Source organism: Loxodonta africana, chromosome X (assembly GCF_030014295.1).
Source record: "Loxodonta africana isolate mLoxAfr1 chromosome X, mLoxAfr1.hap2, whole genome shotgun sequence".
NCBI classification, from domain to species: domain Eukaryota; kingdom Metazoa; phylum Chordata; class Mammalia; order Proboscidea; family Elephantidae; genus Loxodonta; species Loxodonta africana.
In genome coordinates, this window is record NC_087369.1 from 137,423,489 (window position 1) to 137,434,059 (window position 10,571).

Genomic DNA, 10,571 nt, shown 5'->3' on the forward strand with positions numbered 1-10,571 from the left:
TCTCAACTCCCCTCCAGAAAGAAGCTGTCCACATAGTCTCATGTGTCTAGTTGATCCGAGAGGCTCACTCATTTTCTATCCTATAGTCCGGTATCATTTTCTATCCTATAGTCCAGTCCAATCCCTGTCTGAAGTGTTGGCTTTGGGAATGGTTCCTGTTTTGAGCTAAAAGGTCTGGAGACCATGACCTCCAGGGTCCTTCTAGTCTCAGTCAGACCATTAAGTCTGGTCTTTTTACAAGAATTTGAGGTCTGCATCCCACTGCTTTCCTGCTCCCTCAGGGGTTCTCTGTTGCGTTCCCTGTTAGGGCAGTCATCGGTTGTAGCCAGGCACCATCTAGTTGTTCTGGTCTCAAGCCGGTGTAGTCTCTGGTTTATGTGGCTCTTTCTGTCTCTTGGGCTTGTAATTACCTTGGGTCTTTGGTGTTCTTCATTTTCCTTTGCTCCAGGTGGGTTGAGACCAATTGATGCATCTTAGATGGCTGCTTCCTAGCGTTTAAGATCCCAGACACCCCTCTCCAAAGCGGGATGCAGTATGTTTTCTTAATAGATTTTATCATGCCAATTGATGTAGATGTCCCCTGAAACCATGGTCCCCAAAACCCTGCCCCTGCTACACTGGCCTTTGAAGCATTCAGTTTATTCAGGAAACTTCTTTGCTTTTGGTTTAGTCCAGTTGTGCTGACCCTCCTGTATTTTTTGTTGACCTTCCCTTCACCTAAAATAGTTCTTGTCTACTATCTAATTAGTGAATACCCCTCTCCGTCCCTCCCCACTCTCAAAACCATCAAAGAATATTTTCTTCTCTGTTTAAACTATTTCTCAAGTTCTTATAATAGTGGTCTTATACAATATTTGTCTTTTGCAACTGAATAATTTCACTCAGTATAATGCCTTCCAGATCCCTCCATGTTATGAAATGTTTCATGGATTCATCATTGTTCTTTATCAATGTCCTGTGAATATACCATAATTTATTTATCCATTCATCTGTTGAGGGGCACCTTGGTTGCTTCCATCTTTTTGCTATTGTAAACAGTGCTGCAATGAACATGGGTGTGTATGTATCTGTTTGTGTAAAGGCTCTTATTTCTCTAGGATATATTTCAAGGAGTGGGATTGCTGCATCATATCGTAGTTCTATTTCGAGCTTTTTAAGGAAGTGCCAAATCGATTTCCAAAGTGGTTGTACCATTTTACATTCCCACCAGCAGTGTAGAAGTGTTCTAATCTCTCCACAAACTCTCAACATTTATTATTTTGTGTTCTTTGGATTAATGCCAGCCTTGTTGGAGTGGATGGAATCTCATTGTAGTTTTGACTTGCATTTCTCTAATGGCTAATGATCGTGAGCATTTCCTCATGTATCTGGTGGCTACCTGAATGTCTTCTTTAGTGAAGTGCCTGTTCATATCCTTTTCCCATTTTTTAATTGGGTTATTTGTCTTTTTGCAGTTGAGTTTTTGCAGTATCATGTAGTTTTAAAAATCAGGCGCTGATCAGAAATGTCAAAGCTAAAAACTTTTTCCCGGGCTGTAGATAATCTTTTTACTCTTTTGGTGAAGTCTTTGGATGAGCACAGGTGTTTGATTTTTAGGAGCTCCCAGTTATCTGGTTTCTCTTCTGGTGTTTCTGCATTGTTAGTAATGTTTTGTATACTGTTTATGCCATGTATTAGGGCTCCTAGTGTTGTCCGTATTTTTCTTCCATGATCTTTATCATTTTAGATTTTTTATTTAGGCCTTTGATCCATTTTGAGTTAGTTTTTGTGCATGGTATGAGGTATGGGTCTTGTTTCATTTTTTTGCAGATGGATATCGAGTTATGTCAGCACCATTTCTTAAAGTCTTTTCCCCATTTAACTGACTTTGGGCCTTTGTCAAACATCAGCTGCTCATGTGTGGATGGATTTATGTCTGAATTCTCAGTTCTGTTCCATTGGTCTATGTATCTGTGGTTGTACCAGTACCAGACTGTTTTGACTACTGAGTTGGTATAATACGTTCTAAAATCAGGTAGTGTGAGGCCTCCCACTTTGTTCTTCTTCTTCAGTAATGCTTTTTTACCTGGGGCCCCTCTACCTTTCCATATGAAGTTAGTGATTTGTTGCTCCATCTCATTAAAAAATGTTGGAATTTGGACTGGAATTGCATTGTATCTCTGGACCGGTTTTGGTTGAATAGACATTTTTACAATGTTAAGTCTTCCTATCCATGAAAAAGGTATGTTTTTCCACTTATGTAGGTCTTTTTTGGTTTCTTGCAGTAGTGTCTTGTAGTTTTCTCTGAATAGGTCTTTTACGTCTCTGGTTAGGTTTATTCCTAAGTACTGTATCTTCTTGGGGATATTGTAAATGGTATCGATTTGGTGATTTCCTCTTCGATATTCTTTTTGTTGGTGTAGAGGAATCCAGCTGATTTTTGTATATTTATCTTGTATCCTGATACTTTGCTGAACTCTTCTATCAGTTCCAGTAGTTTTTTGTGGATCCTTTGGGGTTCTCTGTATATAAGATCCTGTCATCTGCAAATAGAGATACTTTTACTTCTTCCTTACCAATCTGGATGCCCTTTATTTCTTTTCCTAGCCTAACTGCTCTGGCTAGGACCTCCTGCACGTTGTTGAGTAAGGGTATGTTAAAGGACACTGCTTTAGCTTTTTCCCAATGTTTCTGATAGGAAGTCTTTACATTGTCATTGGAGTCTATCAATTTCATTATTCCATCCTTCATGTCTTCTATAACCCAGTCTTTTTTGAGCAGGGTATTGTTCAGTTTCCATGTGTTTGATTTATTTCCCTGCTTTTTCTGTTATTGATTTCTACTTTTATGGCCTTATGGTCAGCGAAGATGGTTTGTAATATTTTGATGTTTTGGTTTCTGCTAAGGCTTGCTTTATGACCTAATATATGGTCTATTCTAGAGAATGTTCCATGTGTGCTAGAAAAGAAAGTATACTTGGCTGCTGTTGGGTGGAGTGTTCTGTATACGTCTATGAGGTCAAGTTGGTAGATTGTGACATTTAGATCTTCAGTGTCTTTATTGAGCTTCTTTCTGGATGTTCTGTCCTTCACCGAAAGTGGCGTGTTGAAGTCTCCTACTATAAATGTGGAGGTGTCTATCTCACTTGTCAATGCTGTTAGAGTTTATGTATCTTGCAGCCCTGACATTGAGTGTGTAAATATTTAATATGGTTGCATCCTCATGGTATATAGTTTCTTTAATCATTATATAGTGCCCTTCCTTATCCTTTGGGGTGGATTTTAGTTTAAAGTCTATTTTGTCAGAAATTAACATTGCCATTCCTGCTGTTTTTTGTTTGTTGTTTGCTTGATATATGTTTTTCCCTCCTTTGAGTTTTAGTTTGTGTCTCTAAGTCTAATGTGTGTCTTTTGTAGGCAGCATATAGATGGATCGTGTTTTTTTACCCATTCTGCCACATTCCCTGTCTCTTCATTGGTTCATTTAGGCCATTTCCACTCAGCATAATTATGGATAGGTATGAGTTTAGTGCTGTCGTTTTGATGTCTTTTTTTGCGTGTTGTTGACCATCTCTTTTTCCCACTTAATTTTTTGTGCTGAGTAGTTTCTTTATATATTGTCTTTTCCTTTTATTTGTTGTTGTTGATTTTGTTTCTGTTTAGTCTTTATTTTTTCTTGTATTTTTATTTTGATGAGTAGGATTGTTAATCTCCTTTGTGGTTACCTTAATATTTATCCCTATTTTTTTAAGTTTAAACCTAAGTTTTATTTCTTTATATCGCCTTGTATTCCTCTCCGTATGAAAGATCTATGACTACATTTCTTAGTCTCTCTTCATTGTTTTAATGTCGTCTTCTTTTACATAACGATATCGTTGTTTCCCTTCTTTGAGCATTTTTGTAATCTTGATTTATTTTTGTAATTTCCCTATCTGGGTTGACATCTGGTTGCTCTGTCCTGTGTTCTAGTCTTGGGTTGATAGCTGATACTAGTAATTTTCTAGCCAGAGAACTCGCTTTAGTATTTCTTGTAGTTTTGGTTTGGTTTTTATGAATTCCCTAAACTTCTGCTTATCTGGAAATATCCTAATTTTGTCTTCATATTTGAGAGACACTTTTGCTGGATATATGATACTTGGTTGCCAATTTTTTCTTTCAATGCTTTATTTTAGTCATCCCCTTGCCTTCTTGCCTGCATGGCTTCTGCCATGTAGTCCGGGCTTAGTCTTATTAACTTTCCCTTGTAGGTGACTGTTCGTTTATCCCTAGCTGCTCTTAAAATTCTCTCTTTTCTTTGGTTTTGACAAGTTTGATTATAATATGTCTTCATGAGTTTCTTTTGAGATCTACCTTATGTGGAGTTCGATGACCATCTTGGATAGATATCTTCTCATCTTTCACGTTATCAGGGAAGTTTTCTGCCAAAAAATCTTCAACAATTCCCTCTGTATTTTCTGTTGTCCCTCCCTGTTCTGGTACTGCAGTCACTCATAGGTTATTTGTCGTGATAGAGTCTCACATTATTCTTAGAGTTTCTTAAAAAATTATTTTATGTGATTTTCTTTAAATATATTGGTGCCAAGTGTTTTATCTTCAATCTGACTAATTCTGCCTCCCATTTCCTCAATTCTGCTCCTCTGACTTTCTATTGAGCTCTCTAATTCTGTAATTTTATTGTTAATCTTCTGAATTTCTGATTGCTGTCTCTCTATGGTTTCTTGGAGCTTATTAAATTTTTCATTGTGTCCTTGAATAACCTTTTTAATTTCTTCAACTCTTATCTGTGTGTTCCTTGGCTTCTTCTGTGTATTGCCTAATCTCCTTCCTACAGTGTTGAAGAGTTCTGTATATTAATTTGTAATTTTCTGCATCTGTTAGTTCCGGGAAATCACCTTCATCCAGAAGATCCCTTTATTCTTTGTTTTGACAGCTTGTTAAGTGATAATGGTCTGTTTCTTTATGTGATTTGATATTGATTGTTGTCTCCGAGCCATCTATAAGTTACTGTATTAGTTCATTTTATGTTCACTTACTGTATCCTAGTTTCTTGCTTTGTTTTGTTTTGATATACCCAAATCAGTTGCTTGGGTGAGCTAACTTGATTATTTTCACCATTGAAGCTCTGATGTCCTGTCACCAGGTGGCTAGAGTTGTCATCAGGTATATCAGTCTAGGAGTCCATTCACTTTTCTTGTATGGATTCAGCTTAGGTGTCCAGGTAGCTGCTCATCAAGTGTGTGGTAGAGGCTCTGTCCTACAGTCTTAGAGGGGCAGGGATGATTGGTGTAGGTACCGGTATCTGGTTGCAGCAGGGGCCATGCTCTGATCAAGGCAGGGGGCTCACAACTGTCCCCAGAGTGTCTGTGAAGAAAGCGTGTCCCTGTTCCCTAGAGTGCACAGGTGGGTGGGTTCTGCAACAGACCATGAGCACCCAATGATTTTGGTTGTAGGGACTGGGAGGTACCATTTATCCTTGGACCCCTGTCGCAGGTGGCTGGGAGAGGACCCTGTTTAATAGGCAAAGCAGTGTCAGACATCAAACATCTACCTCTACACTGCACAGCTGAAACAGTTGCAATCTGCCAACAAGGGTCTATTCTCCTGAAATAGCCCCACACAGGTCCATGCAGTGGGGGGAAGGTATTCAATGTCCACGGACCATTTATGCCTGGACAGGAGCCGCTTCTGTTCTGAGCTCTCCAGGTTTGTGGAGCTCTCAGATTATCTTTTCCCCCAATTGTGAATTTATTCCTTCTCCAAGGCTGGGAGAATGGCTCAGGGTGCTCAGCAGAGCCCCTCTTAGGCCCAGGGACATCGATAGCCACTGAAGGCAGCTTGGGGGTTGGGGGTGCTGTAAAATATACACAAGTACTTAGCTTTTGTCGAGAGCACCATTCTTCCATTCTTCTCTGGTTCTGGAGGTGTGGGTTGGCTCTGCAGCTGGATGTCCGTCCTGGAGGAAACTGCACCTGGAATGCTACCGCCAACCCCATCGGAGTCGCTCTGGGGAATGGTGCCTGAGGGCTCCTGGCTGTTCAGCTCTGGCAACTCCTCTCTGCTTCTGAACCATCTCTCCCTCCGCCTGTCGCTCAGCCCATTTTCTAACTTTGCCGTTGATATTCAGGACTCCTTGCTGTTGTAAATATAGTTGTTTCACTTGTTTTTTCAGGTCTTTGTTGTAAGAGGGATCACCGGAAATGTCTGACTACTCTGCTGTCTTGGCTCCAATTGATTGCCTTGTTTTTAGTGATCCATTAAAAGATGGAATCTTGGGGTCAAAGAGTCTGATTTTTAATTTATTTTTAAAATAATTTATATTATTATTTTTTCTTATTGAGAACATACACTGGAAAACATCATACCCAATTCAATAATTTGTACATGTACAATTCAGTGGCATTTATCACATTCTTTGAGTTGTGCAAACATTCTCACCCTCCTTTTCCAAAATGTTCTTCACCATTAACACAAACTTGCTGCCTCCTAAAGTTCCTATCTAATCTTTCAAGTTGCTGTTGTTGGTTTGATCCCATTTAGATCGTTCTTAAAAGAGTGCAGTGTTCAAGGTAGATAGTCTCTACTTGTTAAGTTAAATTATTGTTTGTTTTTCAAAATACCTCAGGGGATATTTTTAATTTAAAGTCTAAAGATTATCTCTGGGCAAAAGTTTCAGGGGTTCATCTAGCCTTTAACCCATTGCTGAATGAGTTGATTCTGACTCATAGCGACCCTATAGGACAGAGTAGAACTGTCCCATAGGGTTTCCAAGGAGTGGCTGGTGGATTCGAACTTCTTACCTTTTGGTTGGCAGCCAAGCTCTTAACCGCTGCTCCCCCAGGGCTCCTATCTAGCCCCCAAGACTCCAGAAAATCTGGATTCCATGAGAATTTTAAATTCTTTATTTTCTCCCTTTTGATCAGGTTTCTTCTATAGTATATTGGATCAAAGCATTCAGTAATGGCAGCCAGGCACCATCTAGTTCTTCTGGTCTCATGGCAAAAGAGGCAGTTTTTTGTGGATGTAATTAGCCACATATTTCTTTCTCCTCTTCCTGACTCCCCTTCTTCCTCTGTTGATTTAGGAGAATAGAGACCAATTGTTGTGCCTTGGATGGGCATTTGCAAGCTTTTAAAATCCTAGGCATTATGCAACAAACTAGGAGATAGAACAGAAGCACTAAACACATTATTAGGCCAATTAACTGGGATGTTCCATGAAACCATGACCTTAAACCTATGAACCAGGAAAGCAAATCCCATGAAGTGTTCGATCATACATAAGCAGTTTCAGCAACTTCTCTTTTTGTTGTTGTCGTAAATATATCTATCACTCAATTTTTGCCAATTTAACTTTCCCAGATGTACAACTTATTGACAGCAATTACATTAATTGGCTGTGCAACCCTACTCTTAATCGATGCAATTTTTCCATCTCTGTAAACCAAAACTCAGTGCTCCATAAGCAATAAACCCCACCCTTCTCCCCGTCCTTCCTGCCCCTGTAACCATTAATATACTCTGGTCTGTATGCATTTGCCTCTTCTTGTCTTTATATAAGTGAGGTTATACAATATTTGTCCTTTTGTGATTGACTGATTTCTCCTAGCATAATGTCTTCCAGCTCCATCCAAGACTTCATTTCTCTTACTATCTGAGTAATATTCCATTGTATGTATGTACCACAATTTGTTTACCCATTCAACTGTTGATGGGCATTTCAGTTGTTTCTGCCTTTTGGCTATTGGGAATAGTGCTGCAATGAACATTGGTGTATCTATAATTAAAAAGAAAATTTTACTGTGCTTTAGGTGAAAGCTACAGCACAAATTGATTTCTAATTCAAAAATTTACACAAATTGTTTTGTGACATTGTTTGCACTCCCCAAAACTGTTAGTACTCTTCCCCTTTCCCTTTACACTCGAGGTTCCCTTTGTCCATTCATCCAATTTTCCTATCTCTTCCTGCCTTCTTGTCTTTGCTTTTGGGCAGTTTTTGCCCATTTGGTCTCTCTTAATTGAACTAACAAGTAGGTTCCTCACATGCATTATTGTTTGTTTTATAGGCCTATCTAATCTTTGGCTGAAAGGTGGACTTTAGGGGTGGCTTCAGTTCTGAGTTAGCAGGGTGTCTGAGGGCCATATTCTGGGGTTCCCCCTGTCTCTGTTAGACCAGTAAGCCTGGTCTTTTTTAATGAATTTTTATTCAGACCAGAAGTTTAAGAAAGTGCATCTGGCTCAGAACCCAGAAAATTTAAAGCTTCTCTCAAATTTTTACACTCCAAGGTATGGCTTACACCATTCTTTAAGTTCATGTGTTTCACCAGCCAACATGAGTAGCAACTGTTTTTAACAAATATTCTTCAACTAGTTGCTGCTAATCCCCACCTTTGAAAAGAACTGCTATTTTCTCTTTATTATTCATTAATATAAATTTAGCTGATTTATAGAAAGTGCCAAAATTTATTTTTATTGAAGTCAAAGTTGACCATAAGTTAGTGTTTTTCCAAGTATTTTGACAGTGGCTCAAGAATGAAATAGTTTTTATATAACCCAGTACACATACACATAGACACACATACAAAATTATAAACAACAAAAGTTTCAAGAAAATATACCCTCCCTACATAGGATATGCTATATTTTTTTATTTCATTTGAAAAATATTAGTTGCCATCCAATTAAATGATTTCATAACCTACTAATAAACTGCAAATTACCTTAAGAAAGACATTACCACAAAGAATAATTCTATAGAATTGAAGTTAGGACAGTTTCTCTCTATCAGTTAGTAAAAAGGAAAAAGTTAATAGAAAAGCAATAAATGAGGCAGATGATAAATATTTCCAGCTCAAGTTGAGTTCTTGATCAAGTTGATGTTGAACACATTCATTTATAGACTCTCCGTCCCCACATCCCAATGAAATGAAAAGTGAAATACAAAGGTGAAAACAGATTAATTGATTGCACCTTGAAAGTCAGGAGACATGCTACCACTAGAAAAGGACAGAGAGGAATTTCTGGAACTTATAAAGTGGGTGGAAGTAGATAAATGATGTAGTATACTGGGTCTTCAGATCCAGCCATACCAAACAGATGGACAAGAGGACCTCTAAAAGATGTTTGTCCCCAGAACTCCAAATAACTCCAAGATTAAAGACGGTGCAGACTACAAGAAATAGTTTATGGATAAATGGCCCAATTAACTAATTTTAATTAATTAATTACCAATCCTGGCTTTCAGAGTGAATGATTCAGGAATTTGCCCATAGGCTAATGCCACGAGTACAGTTCTTTAAAAAGGACATTTGAATGTGGAAGACGCTCAGAATAGGTTTAGATTTCAGAGAAGGATTACTCTAAGAAACATTTGTGCCAAATGGATGGGAAACCTCCCTGCAGAAAGTGAACTACTTTTATGTTCCTTGCGAAAACCTGCCAGTGCACAAACCCTCCCTTTCTCCACTTCATGATTAGTGGAACCCAGTGGGGTTGCTATAATTCAAATTTGTATTAATAGGCCAAGAGGACAAGGATTCTCAGTTAGCCTGAGGTAATACACTCTATCAATTACTTCAATTTAGAGCTGCATCTACAAATATAAACAGACTATTAAGAAACAAACATTAGAGAAAAATAAATGTCATGATAAGGAATAACTAAATGAAAAATAAGAACTAACCTCCTGAGGAAACAGAACTGATACAGAACATAGAAGAAAAAAAATTTAATGGGAATACTTAACAGCCTTAGAGAAACTTACAATTTTCATAACCTAGGATCAAATATCTCTGGAAGAAAAAAAAAAAAAACCTTGGGTACTCAGATATTAAAACCACAATTATTGAAACTTAACAAATAATTCTATAATTGAGAACTTAGTAGTATAAATGAGCAATAAATTTATGTATGAAAGTCAATAAATTTCACAGGTAATAAACAACCAGTTATAATATGTAATAGGAAACAAGCCCCATTTACAATAAAAATGTCACAAAACTTAATGCCTAGGAATAAATTTAACAAGAAATTTGAATAAACTTTGTGAAAACAACCTTAAAATAGTAATTATAAGCAAAAAAGAATATTTGAATAAATGACAGGGAAACTTCTGTTCTTAGATATAAAGACACTATTACAATGATGTCATTTCTCCCCAGATTAACCACACCTTTCATATAGTCTACTGAAAGCATCAAAATGATTTTATTAATTAATTGGACAAGCTGATTATAGATTTTATGTTGAAAAATAAACATGCAAAAATACCCAGGAATATACTGGAAAAAAAAAAAAAAGAAACAAAAGAGGATTAAATACAGGTCAGTGGAATAGAATAGAAAGTATGGAAATAGAATCAAATACATAAAAGGATAAAATATATTAAAATCTCCCATTCAAAATTGTTGTTACCGTTGTGTGCTGTCAAGTCAAAGCTGACTCATAATGACTCTACAGGACAGAGCAGAACTACCCCATACGGTTTCCTAGGTTGTAATCCTTACAGGAGCAGATTGCCAGGTCTTTTCTGCAGCAGAGTGGCTGGTGGGTTCTAACTGCTGACCTTTTGGTTAACAGTGAGTGCTTAGCCATTGCA